The 13,915-nt window shown below is 35.6% G+C and overlaps 1 protein-coding gene across 9 annotated transcripts in view; it reads right to left on the reverse strand.

Annotated features, from left to right (window-relative positions):
• The window catches only part of Sarm (sterile alpha and armadillo motif), a 324,081-nt gene that overhangs the window by 256,010 nt on the left and 54,156 nt on the right, over positions 1-13,915 (reverse strand). For 2 of the 9 annotated variants that reach the window (XM_067787778.1, XM_067787777.1), the window contains exon 1: positions 8,789-9,443. The exons of 6 other annotated variants lie outside the window; for them this stretch is intronic. The gene's annotated coding sequence lies outside the window, so the exon portion shown is untranslated. Of the gene's footprint in view, positions 1-8,788; positions 9,444-13,915 lie in introns of those variants that run through there. One more of the 9 variants, XM_067787779.1, reaches the window with a different exon arrangement.

Genomic DNA, 13,915 nt, shown 5'->3' on the forward strand with positions numbered 1-13,915 from the left:
AAATTTGCTCATGTATTGACTGTTGATCGCTGTTGAAATTACCTGTAAGATCAGTTGTGTTAACAGAAAAATCAGTTAGATTGATTAGGAATCTGTCAATTTTACAGAATTTTGTTAGATTAAGAGCGACAATTTCTCTTCTGTTGAAATGACTAAACTAATTTGTTCGTTTGACAAAGAACTCGCTCGAATTAACTATAATTCGATAAAGTTCACGGAATCTCTGTTAAGTCAAGAACAACAGAACCGATTTGTTGATTTTACTAACACCATTTATTTCAGTGTAGTATTTGCCAATAGGACGGAGTTATTTTATTACTTAGGTTCGGATTTTGGATAGGTTAACACTACATGGACTGACTCAGTCCATGTGAGTTTCTGATGGGCCAGCCAGTTCAACCTAACCTAAGACGATAGTGATGGTTACTATGGTCACCATAGGCATTATCGAGAGGCTGATATGTATACTTTGCTTAAAGCAACACCATAGTGATATTTTTTTAGTGCTGTTTCGGAAATTGCCAAAAGAGGTTGGCCCATTAAGCCATCTGATTTGTAGAAAATTTGAAGAGATAATCCGCATTTTTTGATTCCTTCCTGTCTAACTCAACCCGTTCCATAACTTCCGAATGAGTTTGGAGATGTGTTGAGAGGGTAAACCTATAACATTCGGTGCGATTAAAGAGCCAGTCAAACTATGCCTAAAGCTAGAAATGTGATATTTGACCAATGGTCCGCCTTACTCGGGTAAGAAGAAGCATAATTCGGAACCATACAATAAGGATCCGAAGGTAGAAAGAAAGAGTATAGCTAGCGAATTTAGAAGCGTCACAAGTTATGAGTCGGACATGGAAAGAAGTAGAAAATCAAATGAACAAAAAGGAAAAGAGGAGTGGAGTACAAAGCATGGAGAGTAAGGGAGCCATCTACCAATACAGGACAGTATTGGGAATTATTCAGCGCTTGAGAGCCGTGGTCGATACAACCGACAGTAAAAGTTAACGCTGAATAATATCCCGTAAAAACAACTCATTGCCAAGAGCTTTGTAGCATTAAGACTTGCTTCAGCACCCTTTAAGAGGAAAAGAGGCTTCGAGTGAAATAAATCTGAAGGCTATTAGTCCCAGCCCCACAGGAATGTGAAATGTGGTGATAAGCTAGACGGAGGCAATATCAACACTCCAGATTTCTCAGAGAAGTTAAACGGAGGTGTTCACCTCAGTACCGGCTTTCATCGATATGATAAAGGACGTACCGAGGCATATCATGGCTGTGGGGTTAATTGGCAGGAGCTTTGTATTGTTAATCCTTGCTCAAGCAACCATAAGAGGAAGAATAGGCTTCGGGTGAAATAAAGAGACAGCGATCATCTGAAGGCTTTTTAAGAGTCAGAAAGGACCCAGTCCCACAGCAATGAGATGATATGCCAACAACAACAAGCGTGAGTGTGAAATCGGGTAATAAGCCAGACGGAGATATTATTAACACTCCACATTTTCCGGGGAAGTTAAACGGAGGTAACCCTTCAGTACCGGCTGTCCCCGATATGATGAATGACGTACCGAGGCAGATCATAACTTAGCACCACAGGTGGTTGATCTTAGCATACCATAGGATACATAGCTATCTAAAGGTGGAAATTAGCATACCACAGAACACATATCTATCGAAAAGTGGAAATTTGGAAAAAGGAAAAGCGCTTTCATTCTTCGGTTCATAGAGCTGGTATAATAAAGTTAAGTTGACCGCATCCAACATCGGTGGACGTTTAAAACATGAATAATTTATCATAGTACTTGAAAAATGCTTAACGTACCACGTTGTGCCAGATAAACAAGCTGGTGGAGAATATATTGTGTACGGAGCTTGGGTTAAATATCGACAGTTCAAAAACTAAAAAGGTAACAGTCCTTACACATTAAAACCAGGGAAGATAGAAAGGCGCTACCGATTAACTGAATTTAAAGAGCAAGAATAATACGTAATCGTTGCGGCAAAGGTTTTGGAGGGGGCAAGCAGTTCAATGTAGATGGGGGTCCTACAAGTAAATCTTCAACACTGTAAATAAGCCTAAAACGAACGTGTGGGCTTATCTAGCAGAGATGGCTCTAATCTGCTAGGAAGATTTGTGGGGACAACGCCTGCAGATTCGAAATATACTGTTTGAAATCATTAGGCAGAGTTAGAGCTGTAGTCATTCATGTTGTCTAGTTTAAGCACGATAGCGGAGGTATGCATCGAGCGGGAGTAAAAGGAGGATGTTCTTCTGCGGTTGCGTATGTGATCCACATTGTGTGGAGATGGTGGCAATGCAATCGGTCGAAGGGAGTTTCCTTTGTAATGCGCTTGATAACACCGGAAGTCTTGGCATGATATGTCAATGTATGATCTTTGATAGGCCGTCCTTTTTAAAGTATGCATACATCAGTCTCCGCATACCCATAAAGAACACATAATTCCCATCCGAGCTGAGAAGAAATACATAGCCTTCCAATCAAATTTGTTGCAGAATATATATTTTTGAAAATGTGGTTCGTGTAATGAAAAGTGTCTTTACAAATTAATTTCGGATTTTCTTAAAGCCCCAACGATTTAGCAGTATACACTTTTTAAATCTTCTCTCTCACAAAACGTAGTTACTAGAAGTCACCAATAATGGCGGTTTCCTGTATACTCGCTTCCTCTAAGTACTTTTTTACGATCTTATCAGTCCCCCATCCATCTTCTTACCGCTCTTGAAAAGTAAATAACTTGCTGAACTAAAAATCTCTTTTGCTCATCTTTTTGCACTTCATTAGCCTAAAAATTTTCCACACAAAATAGAATCAACAAAGAAAGAAGTCGATTTATCTGAAGTAGGTGCGCTATCTGTCAATCAAGCAAGTAATTTGCACATACACGTTTTATACTTTTTGCCGCGAATCAACGTACGCAATACTCAAACCTTTATTTGTTTATTTATTTGGTTGAATTACTTTGCTATTTGCGTAATTTCTACGTTATTCCCTTGCGTGTACATTTCCTGCAACCACACATTTTACTTTCTTAGGTTCTTTTTTTACTGACAACAATAACGATACAATTTTATTCTTATTTCCTACGCACAAAGCCTATCTTTAGTTTACATTTAGCCTTTTCTGTTGGTTTGTACATGTGGGCGATCGGTTCGTCGGTCTTATGACGTCTGTGATATTACTTTTCAGTTTGTATTCATAAGCATTGATTTCGCTGTGCATTGACGTTGGTAAAGGTTGCCATTTTAGTTTTGTTTTTGATATGAAAATATGTTTATTGTAAGTTCATAAACAGATGGTATTCAGCAGTTGTATACCCATATATGTAAGTATAAAGGAAAAAGTGAAATCACAAAGAAAAAGAAGTAAATGTAAAGGAAGTGAAACAGAAAAAGGGACTCCATCATTTGCTAAGCGTAAAACAGATTTACAGCTACACTGCTTCCCCAAACCAAATGGAAACTTCACCTACCCGAAGCAAATCCTGTTACAAATATACATAAATGCCTTATACACATATGTAGTTAGTAGGCTAGGCTATGGGAATAAAGAGTGAGACGGTATAGCCTAGAAGGTTCAATGTGGTCATAATAAATCGGTCCCGAAATTGTCGGTCCCCAAAGGTGCTTGTAACTGGAAAGTACCGGATACATATCTGGAAAAGTACCACCATCATCGATAACACTCGCCAAAACATTTAGGAGTATCTTCTTCGCTACAAGCAGAAAACTGAAACATAAAAAGAATAGGAAGAAAGAAAATAGTACAATAACAATGTCGGCAATGATTGTGATGATAATAACGATTCTTATGGTTAGCGACACTGTTTGGGGGCAAGGCATGCAAAGGAACGGAAAGTAAGAGAAGGGAAATAACGGAAAGCAAAGTAAAGGAAAGAAAACCAAAAGGAAGGAAAATGAAAGAAAAGGAAAGGAAAAGAGGAAAGGAGGGTGGAGGAAGGGAAGTCTAAGCCGAATCTGGAACCGAAATCGGACGGCCTGTTTTTATTTCATTTTCAATGTCTTGGCAGGTTTTTACAGACGAGTTATCGTTTATTTATGAGTTGTTATCAACAATAGTCGATTTATTATCGAAAATTCGTTAGTTATATATATCGAAAATGTATCGATATTTAATCAAAAGTTATTGATTTGCTATCGAAAAGTTATCGCTTTTTTATCGGAGTATTAGCACGTGTTATGCGGCAGTTACTCACGAACGTACGTACCAAAAACGTGTCAGCTGACACGACCTGTCTTATGAGTGTGCAATGTAAACGAAAACTCACCGACGTGCAACGCCCGTACGTACGTAGCCCGGAACGTAGAAATCAAAACAATTTTGATTTTTTCCGTAAGAACGTGTCAGCTGATCGCTCTCTCACTAGACAGAGTTGCCTAGTAAACTTTTGTGCGCTAATTTTTGACCGTTTGCAGTTTTATACAAAAACACCTAATTAAAGTTTGAAAAATTGTGAAAATAATTCGAAATAATTATGTAAAAATGCAGATTATAAAAATGTAATATATTTATATTTATTTAATATTAATTCCAGCCTTTTACAACATCAAAAATTAAATTGGAAAATGTTGATGTTTCCATAAGCATGCATGCAAACTGGTCAATGGCAACAGTGCTTATCTGTAAACAATACACACACAAATATGTTATGTACATGTACACAGACGCACACATTGATTCCTACGGGCTTGAGGGTTCGGTCAAACGTGTTTCGTACGACAAACGTCCGTACGTGCCGCACACGTCGGTGGGTAATCGCCGCTTTATAGTTTTGATATGGAAGGTATATCGATCCTTTTTCGAATTCAGCCGATTTGTTATCGATTTATCATCGAAAAGTTATTTATCGGAGTTGATCGATATAATAACCATTTGTTATCAAGAAGTTTTCAATTTCCTATCAAAAATATATCAATTTAATATCGAAAAGCTATCGATTATCTATTGAAAGTGTTCGATATGTTATCAAAAAGCTATCGATTTGTTATCAAAAAGCTATCTGATTTTTATTGATTGGTTATCGAAAAGTCATCAAATACATATCGAAAAGTTATCGATTGGTTATCGAAGAAGTATCGTTTTGTTGTCGAAAATTAAAAATATATCGACTCGTTGTCGATTTGTTATTAGGGTATTAAATACTTGTTATCAACGAGTCATCCGTTTTTTATGAAAGAGATATTGGTAAAACTGCAATATAAAATCGATGAAAAAGAAACCAACAAGAAGCCGATAACAAACCGATTACTCGACGAAAATAACTTGTCAGTATCAGTTGTTGACAATAAGCCGACGAAGCTTTTCTCAAACAGCCCGAAACTATTTGCTTGTGGCAAAGTGAGCTCTGTTTTGGTTTACACCTCCAACTTCATGAGTACTTTGTACTCATGCCAAGTTTTTTTCACTAACACTAGTTCCCTCAAGAAGAAAATTTTGAGTGAAAGTTTATTGATGATAGCTTATTAAAATATTCAATTTTAATTTCTAGGCTTGGTCTGAATTCGTATCTAGGTCATTGTAGGCGTTATCGCTTTCCTTACTTGGTACGCTGTAAGATCCGGTTTATCCAGGTGGGGTGGAAGGGAGGTATGGCCTAGAAGGTCCCATGTGGTCATAACAAATCGTTCCCGAGATCGTCGGCCTTGGTACCGGAACGTACCGGATCTGCATCCGGCAAAGGACCATCAACTCGATAACACTCCCCGAGGCCTTCGTGGAGTGTCGTTATCGCTACAACAACAACAAAAAGATGGGCCATGGAACCAACATGTAGGGTGTCCTGGAAAATATGGCTCAAGCTGGACGGAAAGAGATCGCAATCGGTCATACTTCGCAATTGCCTGTCTTTTAGCCCATTAGTGGGTATTCTAACAGATCACTGTCTTATGGGTGGTCATGCGGTCATATAGCCTGCAAACAAATGACTTCTGTCGCAGTTACAGGTAAGAGGAAGATATAGAAAGCGTAGGGAATTATTTATGCCATTGTCCCGCCCTGTCGAAGCCGAGGTATCGACGTCCCCACAATACTTATTTGGAGCATTGTGAAGCTAGAATCCGCAAATATAAACGAAATTCTGCGCTACATTAGGCAAATGCACTGGTTTAGCTTTATGGGTGTGTGAACCACATTCTACAGAAACAAAAGCATTTTTGTGGTATCAAAGCGGGATACGAGAAAGTTATCTATGCGTTATAAAAAAGTTATCGACTTCTTATCAAAACGTTATCGATTCTTTATCGAAAACTTATAAAAGTTATCGATTTACTATCTAAAATTTTTGAATATGATACCACAAAGTTATCGATTTGTTATCAATTTGTTATAAAAAAGTTATCGTTTTTATGTAGAAAAGCTATCCATTTCTTATCGTTAAATTAGTTTTCTAGATGTACAACTATATTTCTGCACATCGAGCTTTGCGAATACTTGGTACTCACGCCTTTTTTATCAAGAGTAGGCGTCTGCCTAACTTACATACATACATTGAAGCTATTAAAGCGACCCCTTAATTCAATCTAAATAGTTGTAAACTCCAATATTTTACTACTAGGGGATTGTGAGTGACCCTTAATTCCAAAAAAAAAGCAATTTAAGCCTAACTTAAGATGGTATGACGTTCTTGACTAGAGTTTGTCGTTGACATAGCGCATATTAACAATCAAAACGGCAATAAAACTGATATCTTCTTGAATTAACAAAAAAATGCTTACACCCAATTGTATTTTGCTACCAAAGAACAACAATGCACTGGAAATTCTCATGCAAAGTTATGCATTTTAAATTTTTTTCATCAAATAATTTAGCAGAAAAAGCTCGAACAACGCCAATAACTTTCCCAAACAACGTCAAATTGTTCCCGAGATGGTCGGGCTAGTATCTAAATGGCGCATGTTACCGAAGCGAAAGGATCTATATCTGAAAAGGGGCCATCAACATCGATAACACCCACAAAACCTTCTGGGAGTATCTTTATCGCTACAACAACAGCAAAAACAGCCGTAATTAACTCGTTGGTTGGTTGAAGCAAAATAACGATCATAAACTTTTAAGCTTTTCTTCAATTGGTCGCGGAAAATTTTTTAATTTCGATCTTGAGAAGTGGCATATTTTTTTGTTATGTTCTTTTGTGTAGTAGTTTAATCTATTTAAGTCCCTTAAAGTATGCTTCTCGGCTAATCAAAGTGTGAAAAAACGACTGCAGAGCCCAAAAGTACATTAAAATTTATTGAAGGCCTTCCCAAGATCAAGATAATGATATTTATTCCAAAAACCGAATGTCAAGTACAAAAAATACATTGATCAATTTTCCAATCAATTTCCGAAAATTTAATGGTATAAACAGGCGTGCGATAAATGCATTAATAGGCAGCAAACTTTGGAATAAATTAAATTTTATGATTTGTGCAACGTTGCGTTTGTTTGCCTTAAAAAATATTTTAGAAAATTTCGACTTTTTTTTTTATAAATTGTGCTTTGAAAAATGTGTGCTAATTTTATTTTTTAGGAGGCATACGCAACATCAAAAACAATAGTTAATTTATTCAATATTGAATAGCAAATCAACAACTGTCAAAACAAAACAAAAAATGAGAACAAAAAATTAAAAACGAAAAAAGCTGTTCACAGGCTTTCGTTTGCTATAGCAACGTTGCCAACATTAAATACACAAAATTCTGAACTCCCTTAGTATTTCTCTAAATTTTCCGAGACTCTCTCAATTTAAGAGCCGAATTTGGGGAAGGTCTTTAGTCACCTTTTTTTTAATTTTTGTATGGTGACCTATGTAGCCATTAGTTTACAATCATAAACCATTTTTACAAAATAAGGAACGTGGGTTTGACTTATTTTGTTTTGTTGATTTTCCGACAGGGTGGATAAATGATGTATATTGCAACGATTTTCCGTCATCCCTTGTCAAATTTTGCTTTGAGACAAACCGGTTTCGGCGTTGTGCCATCATCAGTGTCGATTTTCGTTCTGATCTGTTGTTATCGTTTGTCCTGTATTTATAGTTCGTAGGTACATGAGCAGGTATTGCTAAAATTGGTGCTTGTGTATATTTAGTTATATGTATGTGCTGTGTGTTCATTCAGAACCGAGGGTGGTTTTTACTGTTCAATTTGTGTTGCTGACTGGGGCAGGTAAAAATCCGTAATTTTAGTCGTTTGACCTTCTTTGTGGGTTTGTTGTTTTGGTGTGTTAATTATTTTGTGTTTATTTGTTGTGGTTTTATTTAATAATTGGGGAAAATTTTAAAAGAAACTTGACATCAGAACGGACAAGGCGAGAGATTTTTCGATTATACCTCAAAGCCTTTTCTATCGGGAGTGGGATTCGAACCCGCACTCCTGCGATGTTTGAACTGTTACAAACACATTCAGCCAAAGCGATGCCTTTGTTGTTGGCAAGTTCATTCTATGAAGTGGTTTTTGCTGCCTTCTATTTTTTAGTTTCAGAAAATATTTCGTTCTTTAAGAAAAAAGTCGTTGGGTTAAAGATGAAACTTCTTCATTCGCATTTTTCACATTTTTTCAGGATTTTTTTTTAATATATCAGGCTTAGAGTTCAGGTTGTGTCTAGGAAATTGCAAAGATATTTCCTACAGGGTTAGTACACAACATTCTAGAACTAGACCTAACTGAGCCAATTTAACACCAACGCGCCTCAAAATTTTTATTAAAATTATATTTCCAAAGCATGGTATTATAATTTATTAAGATCATTCTGTATTTTTTTGATTTTTTATTCACCTTTATTGAATAGTTTTTATGCACAAAATAAGTATCTTTTGATCTCCACTATTTATAATTTTTGATTTTTTTACACAAGTATGCAGGTATAAACCTTAACCATTGAATATGTATGTATATGTATAGATATATTGCGTTGGCTCTGTCGATAACAATTCGAGAACTATCAAATATTTACTTAATGTTGATATTTCCTCTTAACTTTTGGGTATGTGCTCGAACACTTTGGCTGTGCCTACACATTTCACTACACACGACACGCGCTTCACTTAACTTTTGCTTCTTTCTGCACGCGCTTTTGGGGTACTTTACTCAAACTTTAAATGGCGGCGCATGTCGTTAAAAAGATTTCTTGTTTTTTTTTTGCGTTTTTTCATTAATTTCAATGCCGGTTTTGTTTTTTGAAACTTGCATAAGAAATCAAACAAACTTTTGTTTCTTTTTGAAGAGAGAAACTTTTTTCACTTATGCTTTGCTTTCTATTTTACAAGAACGATTTAATCGCATTTTTTTAAAAACTATCAAATTGTAAACTTTGTACCACTTCACTTATTTCTTATCGCAACTGCTTTGATTAATTTGCCTTTTTAAGTTGCTTCTTGACGACTCGCTGTTGTACACAAACGCTAGTTAGCGACTATTTTACGTACGTGTATATTTCGCTGAGTGTTCGAAACAAGACTGAATGTTGTCCAATTTGCTGAGGAGCTCTTTGGGGCTCTACGAAGCATGCTTGCCACTTCTCATTGTTTGCTGGTCGCTCGTTCTCTGGCTTTGTCCGATTTGCGTTCTCAATTCTCATGCTGTTCGCTTGCCATGATCTGTTGTCTGTGGAAACGTTTTGTACGATACTCCCCTCTTGCCGTTTGCGCGCGCTTCATGCTAGTGTTTGCGGAGCTTGCTGTATCTGTGTGTGGCTTGTTGTTCGAACAAGATCTTTTGTATGGATGTACGTGTATGCGTATGTATCGAGATCCATCTTTTCAATTTTTTCAATAGGCACAGTGGTGGGCATATCTTGCTGAGTCATTCTTTATCAATTCAACGACTTTTTGGGAAAATTGAATCAATTCAAAACTCATATGATCAAATTTTCATCAACCAAAATGAAGTAAATTCAAATCTCCTCAAATAGCATTCGTATTTGGCTTGTCAGTGACTAACAGTTCGTACAGGTAGTCAAATTTCAACTGCTCCTAGTTTTAATTAAAATTGGTTCATGAGAATTGCTAGTCGTGACCTGCAAGAATTTGGCTGTAAATCAAACCAAATCACATTACGTCAAAATATATCAAATCATACCAAATCAAATCTGTGTAACACCATCGAATTGAATTAAGCTAAAACTCTGTATCAGCTGCAAATCGCATCAAATAAGCTGAAATAAAATCACACTGAGTCATAACAAATCAAAGCGAGCAAAGCCACATCACATAGCATCAAATCAAATGAGATGTTAAAACATTTAAGATTTCACCCATAAAATGTCGTTGAATTTTCATGTATATTCTACTTGTTCTTGCTACTATTCTGTGTATCAGTTTAAAACCGAACAAAGGTACTAAAATAAAATCACATTGTACCACATCACATCATATGACATCACATGACATCAAGTCAAATCAGATCAACCAAGTCAAATCAAATCGAGTTTCACCTATAAAGTGTCGTTGAATTTTCAGGGAAAACCTCATTTGTGTCATCTACTTGGTCTTGCTACTATTATGTGTACCAGTTTAAAATCGCATCAAAGGAGCTAAAATAAATTGACACTGTCATATGAACTCAAATAGAATAAAATCACATTGTATCACATCACATCGTCTGACATCACGTCACATCAAATCAGATCAATACAAGTCAAATCACATCAAATCAAACCCACTTAAATCAAATGAAATCAAATCAAATCATATCAAACCAAAACAAATTAAATCACATCAAATCAAATCAACTCTTACGAAATAAAGAAAAATCAAAACATATCGTACCAAATCTAACAAAATATATATGCCATTTTATCACATGGCATTGAAGATGGGACTCGTATAACTAAAAATGTGATAAGATATACTTTGTTTGGCCATTTCCATAGTAAAACATAAAAAGAAGAAGGTTTCACCTCATTTATATCATCTACTTGTTCTTGCTACTATTCTGTGTGCCAGTTTAAAATCGCATCAAAGGAGCTAAAATAAAACATGTAAGGAAGGCTAAGTTCAGGTGTAACCGAACATTACATACTCAGCTGCGAGCTTTGGAGACAAAATAAGGGGAAATCACCATGTAGGAAAATTAACCTAGGGTAACCCTGGAATGTGTTTGTATGACATGGATATCAAATCGAAAGTATTAAAGAGTATTTTAATATAGTATAGTTCTATAGGTGGACGCCTTTTCGAGATATCGCCATAAAGGTGAACCCGGGGTGACTCTAGAATGTGTTTGTACGATATGGGTATAAAATTAAAGTATTAATGAGGGTTTTAAAAGGGAGTGGCCCTTAGTTGTATATGTGAATGCGTTTTCGAGATATCGACCAAAGTGTGGACCAGGGTGACCCAGAACATCATCTGTTGGGTACCGCTAATTTATTTATATATGAATACCACGAACAGTATTCCAGACACGACTCCAAGGGCTTTTGATTTCGCCCTGCAGAACATTTTCGTTTTCTCTTACTTAATATGGTAGGTGTCACACCCATTTTACAAAGTTTTTTCTAAAGTTATATTTTGCATTGCAAAACCAATCTTATCACCTTGTTTCAACCCTTTTTTTGTATTTGGTATAGAATTATGGCATTTTTTAATTTTTCAAAATTTTCGATATCGAAAGTCGGATTTTGTCCATTTTTAATACCAAGATAAAGTGAGTTCAGATAATTACGTGAACTGAGTTTAGTAAAGATATATCGATTTTTGCGCATGTTATCGTGTTAGCGGCCGAGCGGAAGAACATACGGTCGACGGTGTATAAAAACTGGGCGTGGCTTCCATCGATTTCGCCCATTTCACAGAAAACAGTTATCGTCCGAGAATCTAAGCCCCTACCAAATTTCACAAGGATTGGTAAATTTTTGTTCGACTTATGGCATTAAAGGTATTCTAAACAAATTAATTGAAAAAGGGCGGAGCCACGCGCATTTTGAAATTTTCTTTTATTTTTGTATTTTGTTGCACCATATCATTACTGGAGTTGAATGTTGACATAATTTACTTATATACTGTAAATATTTGACTTTAAAAAACATTTTTTTTTTAAGTGGGCGTGTTAGTCATCCGATTTTGCTAAATTTTATTTAGAACATATATAGTAATAGGAGTAACGTTCCTGCCAAATTTCATCATGATATCTTCAACGACTGCCAAATTAAAGCATGCAAAACTTTTAAATTTCCTTCTTTTAAAAGTGGGCGGTGGCACGCCCATTGTCCAAAATTTTACTAATTTTCTATTTTGCGTCATTAGGTCAACCCACCTACTAAGTTTCATCGGTTTAACCGTCTTTGATAATGAATTATCGCACTTTTTCCGTTTTTCAAAATTTTCGATATCCAAAAAGTGGGCGTGGATATAGTGCGATTTCGTTCATTTCAACTAGCGATCTTAGATGAGTGCCCAGGAGCTTATATACCAAATTTCATTAAAATATCTCAAAATTTACTCAAGTTATCGTGTTAACGGACAGACGGACGGACGGGCGGACGGACGGACATGGCTAAATGAATTTCCTTTTTCGCCCAGATCATTTTGATATATAGAAGTCTATATCTATTTCGATTAGTTTAACGGATTACCGTTATGCGAACAAAATTAATATACTCTGTGAGCTCTGCTCAGCTGAGTATAATGACACTCTGTCATATTAACTCAAATAGAATAAAATCACATTGTATCAATCAAAATCACATTGTATCGTATGACATCACATCAAATCAGATCAAAACAAGTCAAATCACATCAAATCAAACCCACTTAAATCAAAAACAAATCATATCAAATCAAACCAAATTAAATCACATCAAATCATATCAAATCAAATCAACTCTTACGAAATAAAGAAAAATCAAACATATCGTACCAAATCTAACAAAATATATATGCCATTTTACTACATGCCATTGAAGATGGGACTGGTATAACTAAAAATGTGATAAGATGTACTTTGTTTGGCATATCTATAGTAAAACAAAAGAAAATAGAATGTTTCACCTATGAAATGTCGTTGAATATTTATGGAATAGCCCACTTGTATCTTATACTTTTGCTTTCTACTGTTCTTCTTTGACTTCCAATGCTTGTTCTTGCTACTTTTGTTTGTAGTTTCACTACTGTTGTTGTGTAAAATGCGTATACGCGTTTTTCGAACATCATTTATGATTCTCTCCACTCCTTTATTTTTAGTATTATTTTTATTTAATTTTCCAGTTGTTTTTTATTGTTTTTGTTTTCGAAAATACCATATATCGTTGCACCAACGCAACATTTTATATGTTGTTAGCCGCATTGGATTTACATATTTTTCTTTATCCGTTTAAGTGCTTGGGGAATTGAGATTTTGCTACCGCAGCTAGAAAACTCATTGCAATCTTCTGTTTATTAAATTTTTTATTATTAGTTGTCTCCTCTCTTTTTCAAGATGCTAATGTGCGGTCTATTTTTGTACCTAGCCGCAGAACGCCTGCATTCACAATTTTTGTTTGCAATTTTCGGTTTTAAATATCTATAATTTTTTTTTTATTTTTTGACTGCAAATGTGCGTTTGCCTTCTCCATAATGTATGTGTAAATTAGACCGTGTTTTTCCTGCCACCATGTGATTTCCATTTTTTTATTCATCTGCGTAAGACATAAAGCATTTATTTCCAATGTACTTTCCATACAATAATGCTTGGATGAGAAAAAAATAATAATATCTAATAATTTGGTGCGATATACCTCTGAAGAGATTTGAGTCGGTCTTCTCTGCTGCCTTTAGGTTTTTCCTATAAATTGATGGGTCCTTAATTTTTCATAAAGTGCCTGGACGGAAACTGCTTGAGAAAACGAATTTTTGTGGTGAGAAATTTTGCTTTTTCTTAAACATTTTCATGTCTGATGTTACTTAGATATAAACACAAAACCTT

The sequence above is a fragment of the Eurosta solidaginis genome, chromosome 5 (genome assembly GCF_040869045.1).
Source record: "Eurosta solidaginis isolate ZX-2024a chromosome 5, ASM4086904v1, whole genome shotgun sequence".
Lineage (NCBI taxonomy): Eukaryota > Metazoa > Arthropoda > Insecta > Diptera > Tephritidae > Eurosta > Eurosta solidaginis.